General features: G+C 43.3%; 1 protein-coding gene across 1 annotated transcript in view; it reads right to left on the bottom strand.

Annotated features, from left to right (window-relative positions):
- Positions 1–15,374, bottom strand: part of LOC115788690 (gamma-enolase) — an 86,664-nt gene that overhangs the window by 6,333 nt on the left and 64,957 nt on the right. The window lies entirely within an intron of this gene.

The following is a 15,374-nucleotide window of genomic DNA, read 5'->3' as shown; positions in this document are numbered from 1 at the left end:
ATTGTATTCAGATTTGGTTCCCCTTTCTAGTTTTCACTACCTGGTTGCAGATAGGGCTGCAACGATTAGTCGACATTGTCGACAATAATCGACAATAAAAATAGTTGATGACGACTTTAATTGTCAATAATAGTCGTTTTTTTATTACTGATGATTTTTTTTTTTAACGGAGTGAGACGTCTTCTGTCCATCTATCTCTGGCGAGCTTCTCACATTCAGCGGGATGTGTCTTTACTACCACATTTTCATACCTATCAAGTTTTGTATTTAAAAATACGAATTTTCCGCCACTGAAAATAGAAGTCGCTATATGATGTCATCGCCTAATTTGGATAATTGGTCATTTGCATGTAGTTCCAATCGAGGCTGTAGGAGAGAGGAAAAGCATCTTTGGAGAGACAAATAGTGTAGAAAAAACACCATAAATATGTTTAAAACTACAAGTAAACTTTATGAAATAACTTAATAACTTTAATGCTTTGCCTAGACCCACATTACATAGATCATTTTTGTCCCGTATTGTTTAATGTTAGAATCAGTGGCAGATCTAGGATTTTTCTGCATAACGGGCCATCAAGGGGTTACAGTATTCATAAAGGGGCCAAGTATTTGTGGTAGATGTGGCGATATATGGACCAATAAAATTTAAAGCCATTACATTAAAGTTATGGTAAATCTTATCACCATGAGGTGTAAGAATTCAGCAAACTTATGTGCCATTTCACTAAATAACAATATCAGACATTTCATACATTACAGCATTAACTGTTGTTGCTCTCCCTAAATGATTTCTGACCTGATGAAGAGGGACTGGAGGTGCCCTGCTCTTGACCAGCCTCTGGTCTACTGTGTTCTACTGCTCTCTCCCTCCTCTCACCCTGCTCATTTTCAGCTGGCAGACTCACTCTTTTGCTCAAAAACTGCTGAATTCCTGCCTGAGACTGACCCTTTTTTTTCATGTTCTTCTCTATCACTGCCAAACATTATAGTTAATGTTAGCACACAAATGCAAATTACAAAGAAGTACATGAATTAGTGAAATGCCAACATTCATGTCCAAACACAAGTAGGGCCTTAGTTAACATTACTCTTAACAAACTTTGCTTCTTAATTTAATGTTTGTCAGACTTACGCTATGTGACAGCTGAGAGTAAAAAGGGATTTATGACTTATCATTATCAACAAACTCCTCAAAATGTAGACTGGCATCGGTTGTCAGTTAAAAAAACTTTCTCCGAGAGCGTTCAAATCTTCTTTTTCTTCTGTAATCTTTATTCACGCTGAGCATTCCTATTTGGCTCATTAGCACTACTGGTGTTTCGGCATGGAATTGCATCCACCTATAATTTGATCCTTGCTCTCAGACAAAGGACAGATGAGTGACAGGACAGGGGCACTTCAGGGGGTCAATCAGATTTCAGATGGGGCCAATACCCCTGTGGCCCCGCCCCTAGAACTGCCCCTGGTTAGAATATAAAATTTAACGAAAACACTTGTGTGGGGTGAGACTGCTAGCTAAGTTCAACCCTCCTCCTTTATCTGGGCCACTGTTGCCAACTTGTGTAAGAAAACTCGCTGTTGGCTGTCTCAAAGGTTGACAAAGGCCGAAGCGAGGACCGGGGATGGGAGTGGAGGGAGCAGGTAGGCAGTGAGGTTCAGGGATTGGAGGCTGGAGTCGAAGCGAGGTCCGGGCAACGTCAAAGTGTACGAAGGGACGCAGTAAGAAGTCTTTATGTACACAGAACATGGTGACAGCGGAGGATTTTGCTGTCCCTAGTCGCTTTTTGGAAAAACAAAAAAGGTCACTACGGGGGTTTGAAAATCCGCTAAGTTGGCAACACTGAGCCCAACCAAGGTCCAGTTGTTTTTCAGGGTTTGTTTCCGCTGTCTACACTAGCCTCGCGAGAACTGCCACCCAGGCTACTGTAGGTGGCAGTTCTCGCGAGGCTAGTGACAGAATTCAGTTTGGAGCGGCAGGAATACTTTTTGAAAATTATTATATTAAAATACGGGAAATTTATGGGAAAATAATAATACAGGAAGACGGCGGGACAGAGGGGTAAAATACGGGAGTTTCCCAGCCAAAACGGGAGACTTGACAGGTATACATTTTAAAAAAACCTTCTGCTAAATGTAAAAGCTGATAGCTAAATAAGTGCCATTTCATAATTATGTGATTCATAATCCGATTAGTCGACTAATCGTTTCAATAGTCGATGACTAATCGACTATCAAAATAGTCATTAGTTGCAGCCCTAGTTGCAGGTGTGTTCCTTGGTGTTTTCCATCTCCCTAATTTCCTGTTGTGTGTGTATATTCTGTCTGTGTTTCCCTTTGACATTTGTTGAGTCGTTCCCTCATAGCTGTGTGTCTCCTGGCCCTGCCCTGTTTGTATTTTGTTGTTCTGGAAGATACTTCAGCATTAAAGGTGTATTAAGCTCAAGTCCTGTCGCCACATCCTGCCTTTGGTACAAACCTGCCTCCCACACAAACTTTATTTCCAAAGGGGAAACAACCACAAAGAGTCAGTTTTTATTTAGGTGGACCATAACCCCTGGATCTTTCCAAGATGGCGGCGCGCACAGACGCAGCGGCTCACGGCTCTTCCTTTCGGTGCTCTTTTTTGTACTTTTTGTTTTTTATATTTGTTAGTTTTGGTGCATTTGTCTCTGCAAACAACTGCTACACACGCCAGGATCTTGTGGACATTGGCTACCGGCACAAGATATCAGTATCGAGTGATTTTCACTACACTCATAACATCCCAGACGACATAGCGAGACCGCCGGGTGCTCCGTGGATTGTTATCGGGTCTGGAAGGCGCCGCCGACGGCGGAGGGAGAGGAAGCAGAAGCGGGGCTGCAGGTCCGGCTTTATGCTGAAGCTGAAATGCCAACCACACAGGCCTCCTCTGCCGAGCCTGTATCTCTCCAACGCCAGGTCCATCGTAAATAAAACGGACAACCTAGAGTTAGAGCTGGCTGTAAATCGCTATGTTCGTGACTGCTGTGTAATGATCATCACCGAGACCTGGCTAAACCCCCACATTCCCGATGCTAGCGTGCAGCTAGCAGGCCGCACTCTGCTACGCGGAGATCGGACCAAGGACTCCGGTAAGAGCAGGGGAGGGGGGTCTCTGTACTTAAGTGCATGAGGACTGGTGTAACAACGGAACAATCATAGACAAACATTGTTCCCCAGACCTCGAGTACATGTCTGTAAGATGTCGGCCCTTTTTTCTACCCAGAGAGCTAACAGTAGTGATCATCACAGCTGTGTATATAGCTCCCAATGCTAACGTTAGCATGGAGCTCTCTCCTGCTGAACGCCATTAACGAACAGCAGCGGGTCCACCCCGACGGTGTTCTTATTATCGCGGGAGACTTTAACAAGGCCAACTTAAAGACTGTACTCCCGAAATTCCACCAACATGTCAAATGTTCTACAAGAGGGGAGAACACTCTTGACCACGTTTACTCCAACATTAAGCACGCTTACAGAGCCAAACCCCTCCCCCACCTCGGCCAGTCCGACCATCTTTCCCTGCTGCTCACCCCAGCATACACCCCCCTCAGACGGAGAGCCAGGCCTACTGTAAAAACCATTACAACCTGGCCTAAAAACGCACTCTCCGACCTACAGGACTGCTTTGCATACACAGACTGGGACTTATTTGAACACGAGGACCTAGAAACATTCACAGGGATGGTACTGGACTACATTAAGTTCTGTATCGGAAATGTGACTGTTAGCAAAAACATCCGGGTTTTCCCTAACCAGAAACCCTGGATGAACAGCCAGGTCCGTTCACTCCTCAAAACCCGTGATGCTGCCTTCAGGTCAGGCGACAGAGCTCTGTACAGTGCTGCTCGAGCTGACCTGAAAAGAGGAATTAAAAAAGCCAAAACGGACTACAGGTGAAAAATAGAGTCCCATCTGTCCAGCAATAACACACGGGAGGTGTGGCAGGGCATTCAGAACATCACAAACTTCAGAGGCTGTGATGTGACTGCAGGAGACCTGAGTGTGTCACTAGCAGAGGAACTTAACTGTTTCTTTGCTCGCTTAGAGATGCCTCAGGACCACCCATCTGCTCCAGTCCTGCCCCCCCCCCACCAGGCTGCACCCCACTCACTGTCCAGGAGCATGAGGTACGGCGCGTGCTCCTGGCAGTGAACCCCAGGAAGGCTGCCGGACCAGACGGAGTACCTGGCAAGGTGATCAGAGCGTGTGCCCACCAGCTCACCCTGATTCTCTTCAGGATTTTCAACCTCTCCCTGGCCCAAGCAGTCATCCCCCCCTGCCTAAAAACAGCCACAATCATCCCCGTCCCCAAAAGGTCATCTGTCACCAGCCTAAATGATTACCGCCCTGTGGCCCTCACACCGGTAATCATGAAGTGCTTTGAGAGCCTGGTTCTCCAGCACATCAAAGACTCATCTCAAAGGGAGATGAGGCAGCTTACAGAGAGGAGGTCCTGAAGTTGACAGCCTGGTGTTCAGAGAACAACCTGGTACTGAACACCATGAAAACCAAAGAGATCATCATCGACTTCAGGAAGCACAGGACTGACCCAGCTCCCCTCTACATCAACGGCGAGCGTGTGGAGAGGGTCCACACCTTCCGTTTTGGCTTTTTTAATTCCTCTTTTCAGGTCAGCTCGAGCAGCACTGTACAGCAGTGTCCTCATCACTGCTGATCTCTCTTGGTCAGATAACATCACAGCTGTTATCAAGAAGGCTCATCAGCGACTTCACTTCCTGAGGGTCCTCAGGAAGAACAACTTGGACTCAAACCTGCTGCTGACCTTCTACCGCTCATCCATTGAGAGCCTGCTGACCTACTGTATCACAGTATGGTACGACAGCTGCACTGAGGCAGACAGGGTCAGGCTTCAGAGGGTAGTCAAGACAGCACAAAGAATCATTGGCTGCCCTCTCCCCTCCCTGATGGACATCTACACCTCCCGCTGCATCAGCAGAGCCAGGAACATCATCAAGGACAGCTCTCACCCTGGCTTTGACCTGTTTGACCTGCTGTCCTCTGGCAGGCGCTACAGGTGCATCAAAGCCAGAACAAACAGACTCAGGAACAGTTTCTTCGCTAGAACAATCACCACCCTGAACTCATACACTCACCCACCGTAACTGTGCAACACCCACATCTCTGTGCAATATTATATTATTCATACTGAACAATATCTAACATTCCTATATTGTGTAATATCCAGTATTCATTCACTAGTGCAATATTCATTCACCAAGTGCAATATTCATCATCTTCATTATTATATGTATACACACATTTACTTTCTTACAATTACAGATGCACCAATGTATGTATGTATGTATATATTTTTATACATTCTATTTTTTGTATATTTTACACATTGTTTATTTTCTGTATATCTCTTGATCATATTGATTATACTAGATTATAATATTTTTATAATATTTTTATTTTCATTTTAGAGAGTTTGATTTTCTGTTACATGGCACTGAACAGGAGTGGCCCTCCAATCTCATTGTACATCCTGTATAATGACAATAAAGGCATTCTATTCTATTCTATTCACTGAACAGGGTTGGGTGTTAAATAGTGTGGCATGTTACCATATAGCCCTACTAACAACATAAAACAGAGAAAATTCAACTTCCCTCTACACACTCATGCCACACTGTATTGCATATATTAAGAACTCTGTGCCAACTAGACAAGTTAATTAATCTGATAGTAATTAACTTGTAACTGCAGCTCATCCTGCATGCTAACCTGCTAACAGGAAGATTAAGACATTAAGTGAATTGGCCCCTCAAGGTCCTTGTGAGCTGTAAAAAAGTAGCTAATATATCAGATTAAGGATGCTTTTCATGTGATGGATGTAATACATCACCTTTAGTGCCATCAGCTCTGTTTCTATCATTTAATCTCCCTCACCCCCCCTCTCTCTCCTCCTGCTGTAATCCAGCTACACTGTAATGACTGATAGCTTCATAACTCTGAGTGACAGTTTGTTAAGTCTGTTATTGAAGACACACACACTCAAGACTGGAGTACACTCACAAATATATAATTAAGTATACAGAAACATATGCACAATGGTGCCAGCGGCAGCAGCGTGTTTGACCAGCAGTTGAACTTCATCCTCAAAATCTCCTGTCACTTCCTGTCCTTCATTTATCTGCCGTAAACGGCACGAGGTGGCATCCACTCTCCTGTAGCTGGAGACCAACAGTGTGTCTGTGATGATTTGTATTTATGGATCTTTAAAGGCCCGGTACACAATAATTTGTAGCCAGCGTGTGAATGTGTATCTACGCTGGGATTTCTCATTTTGTGTTTTTGAAAATGTTTTAGTTTTATTTAATATTTATTCATTTATTAATGATTTTTTTGTATGTATATGAGCTAAAGGGTAAAGTCTGCGCACAGTCTGCACTAGGAGAAATCCGTATCAGAATACACAGGGAAACACGGTTATTACTCATCACGTATCAGACTTAACTGTAAGTTTATCACACTACGCCACTTACAACTCAGAATACTCATAAGAAAGGCACACAATAAAGAGAAAGGCAGTTAAATGATCACTCACATCTTCAGCAATGACGCACACTACACACATTAAAGTTTTAATAATAATAATAATGCATTAGTCTTATATAGCGCTTTTCTAGACACCCAAAGACACTTTACAATTTCATGCACTATTCATTCACACCTCAATCATACTTGGTGGTGGTAAGCTACAAATGTAGCCACAGCTGCCCTGGGGCCGTCTGACAGAGGTGGGGCTGCCAATTTGGACCTACGGCCACTCCGACCACCACCAAACACACAACCACATTCACACTTGGGCAATGTAGGTTAAGTGTCTTGCCCAGGGACACAATGACAGCATGCATTGTGAGGGGGACTTGAACAGCCATCCGGTTGCAAGGTGAGCACCTGCCCACTGCGCCACTGCCAGCCCCCAGTTTTCTCCCATAGTCCATCTCAGAGTCCACTCTGGCACTTGCCATCAGCAGCCGATCTTACTGCTACATTGCTGCTGTGTTGCTACTTGGCGCATGCTTAGTAGGTTGGTCTTTCCAACATTGCTGCCCCCAAATTTGAGTGCAAATTTGCTACCTGGAAGGGCCGACTTACTGTCCATCTTGCTTGTTGTTGTCCTCTTGATCTGTTATCTCTGGGAGCACTATTAAGCGAGTGATAGGTCTAGTGTACATGCGGTTCTTGGTCTGCACCTCAGTTCTCACTCGCCCATCTGGTCCTGGAAATACATTGACCACTCCCCCAATCTGCCATAATGACCGAGGTAACTGGGGGTCAACCAGCATCACAACCATTCCTACTCTGATGTTCAGCATGGGACTTTGCCACTTCCCTCTGCTTTGCAGTCCAAGCAAGTAGGTTCTTACTAGGAATGGCACGATACCACTTTTTTATGTCCAATACTGATACCGATATTTTACATTTGGATATCAGCCAATACCGATATAAATCCGATATTTAAAATTGATCCAGGCATTTAAAAACATTAAAAAAAAAAAAAAGTCAACAGTCTCTCACACAACAAAATCAAAGTCTTTCAGTTGTCCCACATACAAGACTAAGGACCAGGGTGGACAGAGCTTTTAGGCAGTGGCACCAAAGCTCTGGAACTGTTTACCACTCCAGCTCCATTTAGCTGACTCTGTGGCGTCATTTAAAAAATAGTTGAAAACTTTTCTGATTAACCAGGCTTTCTGGTTTCTGACTTTATTTTCATTCTTTTTCTTTTAATATGGTAATGTTATTATGTTTTTAAGATAGTGTTTTCTTGGGGGTGGTGCTATTGTGTTTTAATTATTGTACAGCATCTTTCTGTCTGTGAAAAATGCTATATAAATAAACTTTACTTACAACAATAACTATCACCTGAATCCTGCTGCTTCTGTGTGAGAAGGTGATGCATTGGCTTATGGCATGTTGCAAATTTCATTAGGGCTGCAACTATTGATTATTTTAGCAATTGCATATTCTATTTACATTGATTACCCAAGTAACTGGATAAGAAATACTTTTTTTCATATTAACAGTTCATCTGCATATTTTAACTTCCGTACTGCAGTTTTTCCCTGTGTGAAACAAATAGGGTGGATGGAGCAGCTACAAAGTTCTCTTTTCTTCACTTACTGATCAGGTGGTTGATGAAGGACCTCCAGCTGTTTCCCAGTAAAGGTTTAATGGAGGTTACAGGGACGAAAAGGCTTTTTTTGGACACTAGGAAAACATTTCCTTCTGCTCCATCTGAGCTCGCCGGCTCCACCTCTTTGCACTTGTGCAGACAGACTGCACGTAAAACAGCTGACTGCTGCTCTTGCGTCATCAGTGTTTATGTTGAAAAACTTGGGGCTGCGTGAGCGCAATCCTGTAATGCTTTATATTCACAAGCATTCTCCTAAATACGTTTCTGCTGCAGGTCTATATTTAGTCACAAATCAGGGATTAAAGTATCAAAAATATTTTGACGGGGAAGGGGTCCTTCCGGTACCGGACAGTCACCAGTGCTAATAGCTGCGCTCGCTAGCAGTATGTCCAGGAGTGGAAGTAGAGAAAAAAAAATAACAGCTGATTCTCGGCACAGTGAGCACAACACACAAACAAGGCAGAGAGCGGTGGAGGCGTGGAAAAACATGTCAGCGATGATCGATCAGTGTCAAAGGGAATCCGTCACAGCGACGGAGAACTTTATAGAATCTTAGGAGGGTTTTTTTCTAACTCCTGATGCCCACTCCATTCCAGTAGGTGATGGTAATGCAGCTCTAAGCTGGTTTGGTCAACCGCAAACCCACAATAAGAAGAAGACGACGGAGCTCTGTAATGCAGCTAATGTGACCGAAACGTTATTTAATGTATCGGATTACATTTTTTATTTCTTTCCGATATCCAATCCGGTAATTTAGGCCAGTATCGGACCTATACCGATATTGAATATTGGATCGGCGCATCCCTAGTTCTTACAAAGGCTGCCCAGAACCTGTCTGCCAGCACTTGTGAGTGTTTCCAGTGTCTCTTACCCAGGAGCTCAGACTTGGGATACACAACCTGGGGAAGTGAGCCATCAGGCCGCCCCATTAATAAGCAGTTGGGGGTCACAGGATCAAGGTCTGCTATGTCTGCTGAAACATATCCGAGGGGTTTAGAATTGAGGATGGCCTCAATTTCGATGAGGACTGTCCTTAGGACTTCTTCAGTAACCGCCTCTGAACCAAGGGTGGTATAAAACGCCTTCTTAGCTGAATGGATCTCCCGCTCCCATACCCCACCAAAATGTGGTGTGGCAGGAGGGTTGTAATGAAAGCTTATCTGCTGTTTGGCCAGGCGCTGTTGTAGGCCCAGACTGAGCTGATTGAAAGCCTCTCTGAGTTCAGCGTCTCCACCACGGAAGTTGGTGCCTTGGTCAGAGTGCCTTGGTCAGAGTTCCGCAGGTGTACCACGGCGGGCAATGAACCGGCGAAGGGCCATTAGGAAGGCATCACTGACCATTGCCGCTAGTACCTCCAGATGCACGGCCCTAGTGGTCAAGCATTTGAACAAGAGGCCCCATCCCTTCTCATTACAGTGTCCTACTTTGACAAGGAAAGGACCAAAGCAATCCATGCCAGTAGAGTAGAATGCAGGTTTGAACAGCCTGAGGCGTGGGGGTGGAAGATCTACCATTTTCTGGTCTGGACCTACATTTGCAAGATTCCAGGCATGTTCTTTGGTGTCTGCGTACCGCCTCCCTGCCTCTAAGGATCCATACCTTTTGGCGGAGCTCTGCAAATACTCTCTCAGGTCCAGGATGACCAAGCCAGGAGTCATAGTCCTTTATGAGGAGTCTAGTGTTCTGGTGGTTGGAGTCCAAGACAATGGGGTGTATAGTATCCAGATCAAGGTCTTCACTCTGTCTCAACTGGCCTCCAACACGGATAAGCAGGCTGGAGTTGTCAAACTGAGGAGAGAGGCACAATAATCAGCTGGTATGTGTAGGAGCTGATAATCCTCTGGGAAACTATCAATCTGGACTCGCCTCATAGCCAGGAACTCAGCTTCTTTGTATGCACCAGGGTTATAATAGTTTTGGATTTTACATTATAGTTTAGTTTTAGTTAGTTTTTACTTTTTTTCTCTAATTCAGTTAGTTAGGGCCCGAGCACGAACTGTGCGAAGGCCCTATTGTAATTGCTTCGTTTATTATTATTTTTTTTTTTTTTTTTTTTTTTTTTTTTTTTTTTATTATTATTATTATTCAGGCAAATGAATTGGCTTTTTGGGGGCTTTATCATATTCAAAAACTCATGAAACTTTGCACATGCGTCACACCTGGTGAAAATTTAAGTATTTTAATGGGCTCGGGCAAGGGCGCGCCCAAATGGCTCGCTAGCGCCCCCTAAACTGGAGCCCCACCGCTGTGTTTCACGTACATGAATGAAACTTCATACACATGTATATCATGTCCAGGCGCACAAAAAATCCTCTGGGAGCCATGCCCTAAACCCAACAGGAAGTCCGCCATTTTGAAGTAATTATGCAAATTTGGCGATTTGCAGCCCTCACACTTTTTCTAATAACTCAGAGGTTTTAGACGTTATCATCTTCATATTTGGTTTGTCTAACCTACACCCCCAGGGGAATCTAAATCTCGAAAATGGTGAGTTTTTGCCAAGGGGGAGGGGTCCTTATGCCCCTTTGAACTTTGATAATTCGCCATGAAAATTTGATTGCCTCTCATTCATACCTACATGATCCAATGTGCATCAAACTTCTCCAGTAGGATGAGGGTGCCCCCCTGAACACATACATATGACAATATTTAATATCAGTCGCAGCGCCACCTAGTGGGAACAGGAAATGTCATATTTTACACTTGGAGGTCCAGCTCCAAGGTGGTTTAGCAGCACCATCTCAAATTTCACCTGGAAAGCCTTAAGAAGTTGGACTTACTGTGTTTTCAAAACTGTGACTTTTTGACAAAAGGGCGTGACCCTTATGGGACGGCAAAGTTCGATGATTCGCCATGAACACAAAAATGGCTGTAACTCAAAGCCAACTTGCCCAATCTGGCTCAAACTTCAGTGGTGTGATAAGCATGCTGCCCTGAACACATTCATATGCATAAAGTCCATAAACGTTAGAGCGCCGCCTAGTGGCAGCTCGGAATATCTTAAAATAGCATGTTTTTTGAGTAGCCCCGGAGCTACGTTTTATCTACATGTATGAAAATGTACAGGCTCATGTAACATACTAAGACGTACAAAAAAGTCTCTTGGACCCATACCCCAAACCCTACAGGAAGTCGCCCATCTTCAATTGAAGGTGTCAATTTTTGCCATTTCCACGCCTGCTATTTGAACGAACTCGTCCTAGGGCATTTCACCCACTGACACCAAATTGGCTCCAGATCATCTACACAAGTAGCCCATCAAATATTGTGGAAATCTTTACAAAATATTAAACGGCCTTGTCACACCAGGCCATTAAATTTGGCCTTTGTTTTTCTCCCTCACCACCAAAATTGTTTGTGCACTTGTTCGCACATGCTTTGTCTGATCAGGCTGAAAATTTAATCACTCATGTACACACCCAGGCTGAATCCATAACTACAGATTCAAGACTGTAGGCGCAATAGCGCCCCCTACAGAAGCAAATGAAAATTTGTATGACCGTCCACAGAATTAGTTTTGCTCTGAAATACATGAAATATCTTTCACCATTCCTTACAAAATCCTCATCTATTTGATAAGCCTCCTGCCCTGAACACATTGATATGCATAAAGTCCATAAACGTTAGAGCGCCCCCTACTGGCAGCTTTAAATATCATAATATACCATGTTTTTTAGCTAGCCCCTGAGTTACATTTTATCTACAGCTCTGAAATTTTGCACACTCATGTAACATCCTAAGACATACAAAAAAGTCTCTTGGAGCCATACTCCAAACCCTACAGGAAGTCCAGCATCTTCAATTGAATGTGTCAATTTTTGCCATTTTCAGGCCTGCTATTTGAATGAACTCCTCCTAGGGCATTTCACCCAGTGAGACCAAATTGGCTCCACATCATCTAGACAAACAGCCCATCAAAAAAGTCAATCAGACCCATGCCCTATTTTGCATGCTGGAGCCGTGACCACACCCCCAAATATTCCATTGCGTCTATGCCGAGAGCAAAAGATACCTTTTCCTATAAAAGAATTCAACTTTCTAGAGACCCATCACGATCACAAAACCTCCGAGTGCGGCACGGGTCGACGAGCGCCACAGGTCGACGCGCGCGGAGTGCGAGGGCCCGATATCACCGCTTGCGGTTTTAATTTTAATTAGTTTTCAGAGTGGTTTTTCTCGTTTTTATTAGTTTTTATTTCTGTTTCATGCTTAGTTTTAGTTTAGTTTCAGTTAGTTTCAGTATTAGTTTTAGTATTTTCATACCTAATCAGGTGCAAGATTCAAGGCGCAAAAGTGACTATTGTGTAATGAAAACTTGACAAAAGATACCGTTTAAAGAAATATATTCAACAACCAGCTGTTCACAAGACATGCTTAATGTGTGTAATATTAAGGACACACATGAGCATCAACAGGGAGAAACAAAGAAAAACATGAATTCCCAAACTCAATAAATTCTACAATAAACTCCACAATAAAGTTCAGCATCAGTGCAGTAGATTAACACCACCTACATGTGGTGTTTGACAAAAACAAACTCTTTGAAGGAGTCAAAGCTCAAATCCAGCTGCATCCTGATGTTCTCACCACCTGAAGCTGCTTCTGTTTTGGAGCTAGCTTGGTTAGATGCTCGCTAATTAAACTTGCAGGGTCTTTGCGGCCTCTGTACATAGCCTACGGAAGTTGCCGACCTTATGTCCACATTTATGCTTGTGTAGCTGGATTGTGTGTGTTATTACCTTGTGGTCGTGTGCAGGTGTTTTATATGCAGCGCAGGCTGGGACTTCTTTTTTGGTCCTCGCTCTTTGTGCTGAGTTTTTTGGCTGCAAACATATTTGTCCCTGTTTTTTTTCACTTTCTTCATTCCTTCACGTCCATCCTGATAGTTTCAGCAGACTCCTACCAGGAATTTGCTGACAGTTGTGAGTCCTTATATTGATGCTTTAATTATTATTCCTGATTGTTATTCTCTCACTGATAAAGTAGCCGGAAACGCACAAGGACTAAACAGTTTAGTCACAACTTTCTGGGCTGCGTGGACCCGACAAGTAGTCCCGTTTCTCAGGCGCAGGCCAGGTTACCTGGTAGGATCAGAGCAGTTTCTGTAGCCGCTGTGCGCTTCTCAGGTGGACTTTGATGTTGCTGGTTTTTCCTGACTGAGAAATGTTCCGCACATTTTTCATCATCCACAACAAGACTTTCGATTCTATCTATTCAATTCAATTCAATTTTATTTATATAGCGCCAAATCACAACAAACTGTCGCCTCAAGGCGCTTTGTATTGTGGGTAAAGACCCTACAATAATACAGAGAAAACCCAACAGTCAAAACGACCCCCTATGAGCAAGCACTTGGCGACAGTGGAAAGGAAAAACTCCCTTTTAACAGGAAGAAACCTCCAGCAGAACCAGGCTCAGGGAGGGGCAGTCATCTGCCGCGACCGGTTGGGCTGAGGGGAGAGAAAGACATGCTGTGGAAGAGAGCCAGAGATTAATATCAATTAATGATTAAATGCAGAGTGGAGTATAAACAAAGTAAATAAGGTGAATGAGAAACAGTGCATTATGTGAACCCCCCAGCAGACTAGGCCTATAGCAGCATAACTAAGGGATGGTTCAGGGTCACCTGATCCAGCCCTAACTATAAGCTTTATCATAAAGGAAAGCCTAATCTTAAAAATAGAGAGGGTGTCTGTCTCCCGAATCCAAGCTGGAAGCTGGTTCCACAGAAGAGGCGCCTGAAAGCTGAAGGCTCTGCCTCCCATTCTACTCTTAAGTATCCTAGGAACCACAAGTAAGCCAGCAGTCTGAGAGCGAAGTGCTCTATAGGGGTGATATGGTACTATGAGGTCTTTGAGATAAGATGGTGCCTGATTATTCAAGACCTTGTATGTGAGGAGAAGAATTTTAAATTCTATTCTAGATTTAACAGGGAGCCAATGAAGAGAAGCCAATATGGGAGAAATATGCTCTCTCTTTCTAGTCCCTGTCAGTACTCTAGCTGCAGCATTTTGGATCAGCTGAAGGCTTTTCAGAAAGCTTTTAGGACAGCCTGATAATAATGAATTACAATAATCCAGCCTAGAAGTAATAAATGCATGAATTAGCTTTTCAGCATCACTCTGAGAAAGGATGTTTCTAATTTTAGAAATATTGCGCAAATGCAAAAAAGCGGTCCTACATATTTGTTTAATATGTGCATTGAAGGACATATCCTGGTCAAAAATGACTCCAAGATTTCTCACAGTGTTACTGGAGGCCAAAGTAATGCCATCCAGAGTAAGTATCTGGTTAGACACCATGTTTCTAAGATTTGTGGGGCCGAGAACAAGAATTTCAGTTTTATCTGAATTTAGAAGCAGGAAATTAGAGGTCATCCAGGCCTTAATATCTTTAAGACATTCCTGCAGTTTAACTAATTGATGTGTGTCATCTGGCTTCATTGATAGGTAAAGCTGAGTATCATCTGCATAACAATGAAAATTGATGCAGTGCTTTCTAATAATACTGCCTAAGGGAAGCATGTATAATGTAAATAAAATTGGTCCTAGCACAGAACCCTGTGGAACTCCATAATTAACCTTACTGTCTGAAGAAGACTCCCCATTTACATGAACAAATTGGAGTCTATGAGATAAATATGATTCAAACCACTGCAGTGCAGTACCTTTAATACCTATAGCAAGCTCTAATCTCTGTAATAAAATGTTATGGTCAACAGTATCAAAAGCTGCACTGAGGTCCAACAGGACAAGAACAGAGATGAGTCCACTGTCAGAGGCTGTAAGAAGATCATTTGTAACCTTCACTAATGCTGTTTCTGTACTGTGATGAATTCTGAAACCTGACTGAAACTCTTCAAATAAACCGTTCCTCTGCAGATGATCAGTTAGCTGTTTTACAACTACTCTTTCAAGAATCTTTGAGAGAAAAGGAAGGTTGGAGATTGGCCTATAATTAGCTAAGACAGCTGGGTCAAGTGATGGCTTTTTAAGCAGAGGTTTAATTACAGCCACCTTGAAGGTCTGTGGTACATAGCCAACTAATAAAGACTGATTGATCATTTTTAAGATTGAAGCATCAATAATTGGAAAGACTTCTTTGAACAGTCTAGTAGGAATGGGATCTAATAAACATGTTGCTGGTTTGGAGGAAGTAACTATTGAAGTTAACTCTGAAAGAT

This window comes from Archocentrus centrarchus, chromosome 11 (genome assembly GCF_007364275.1).
Source record: "Archocentrus centrarchus isolate MPI-CPG fArcCen1 chromosome 11, fArcCen1, whole genome shotgun sequence".
NCBI classification, from domain to species: Eukaryota; Metazoa; Chordata; class Actinopteri; order Cichliformes; family Cichlidae; genus Archocentrus; species Archocentrus centrarchus.
Note: the sequence above shows the minus strand (reverse complement) of the source record. Positions and strands in the feature narration are given on the sequence as shown.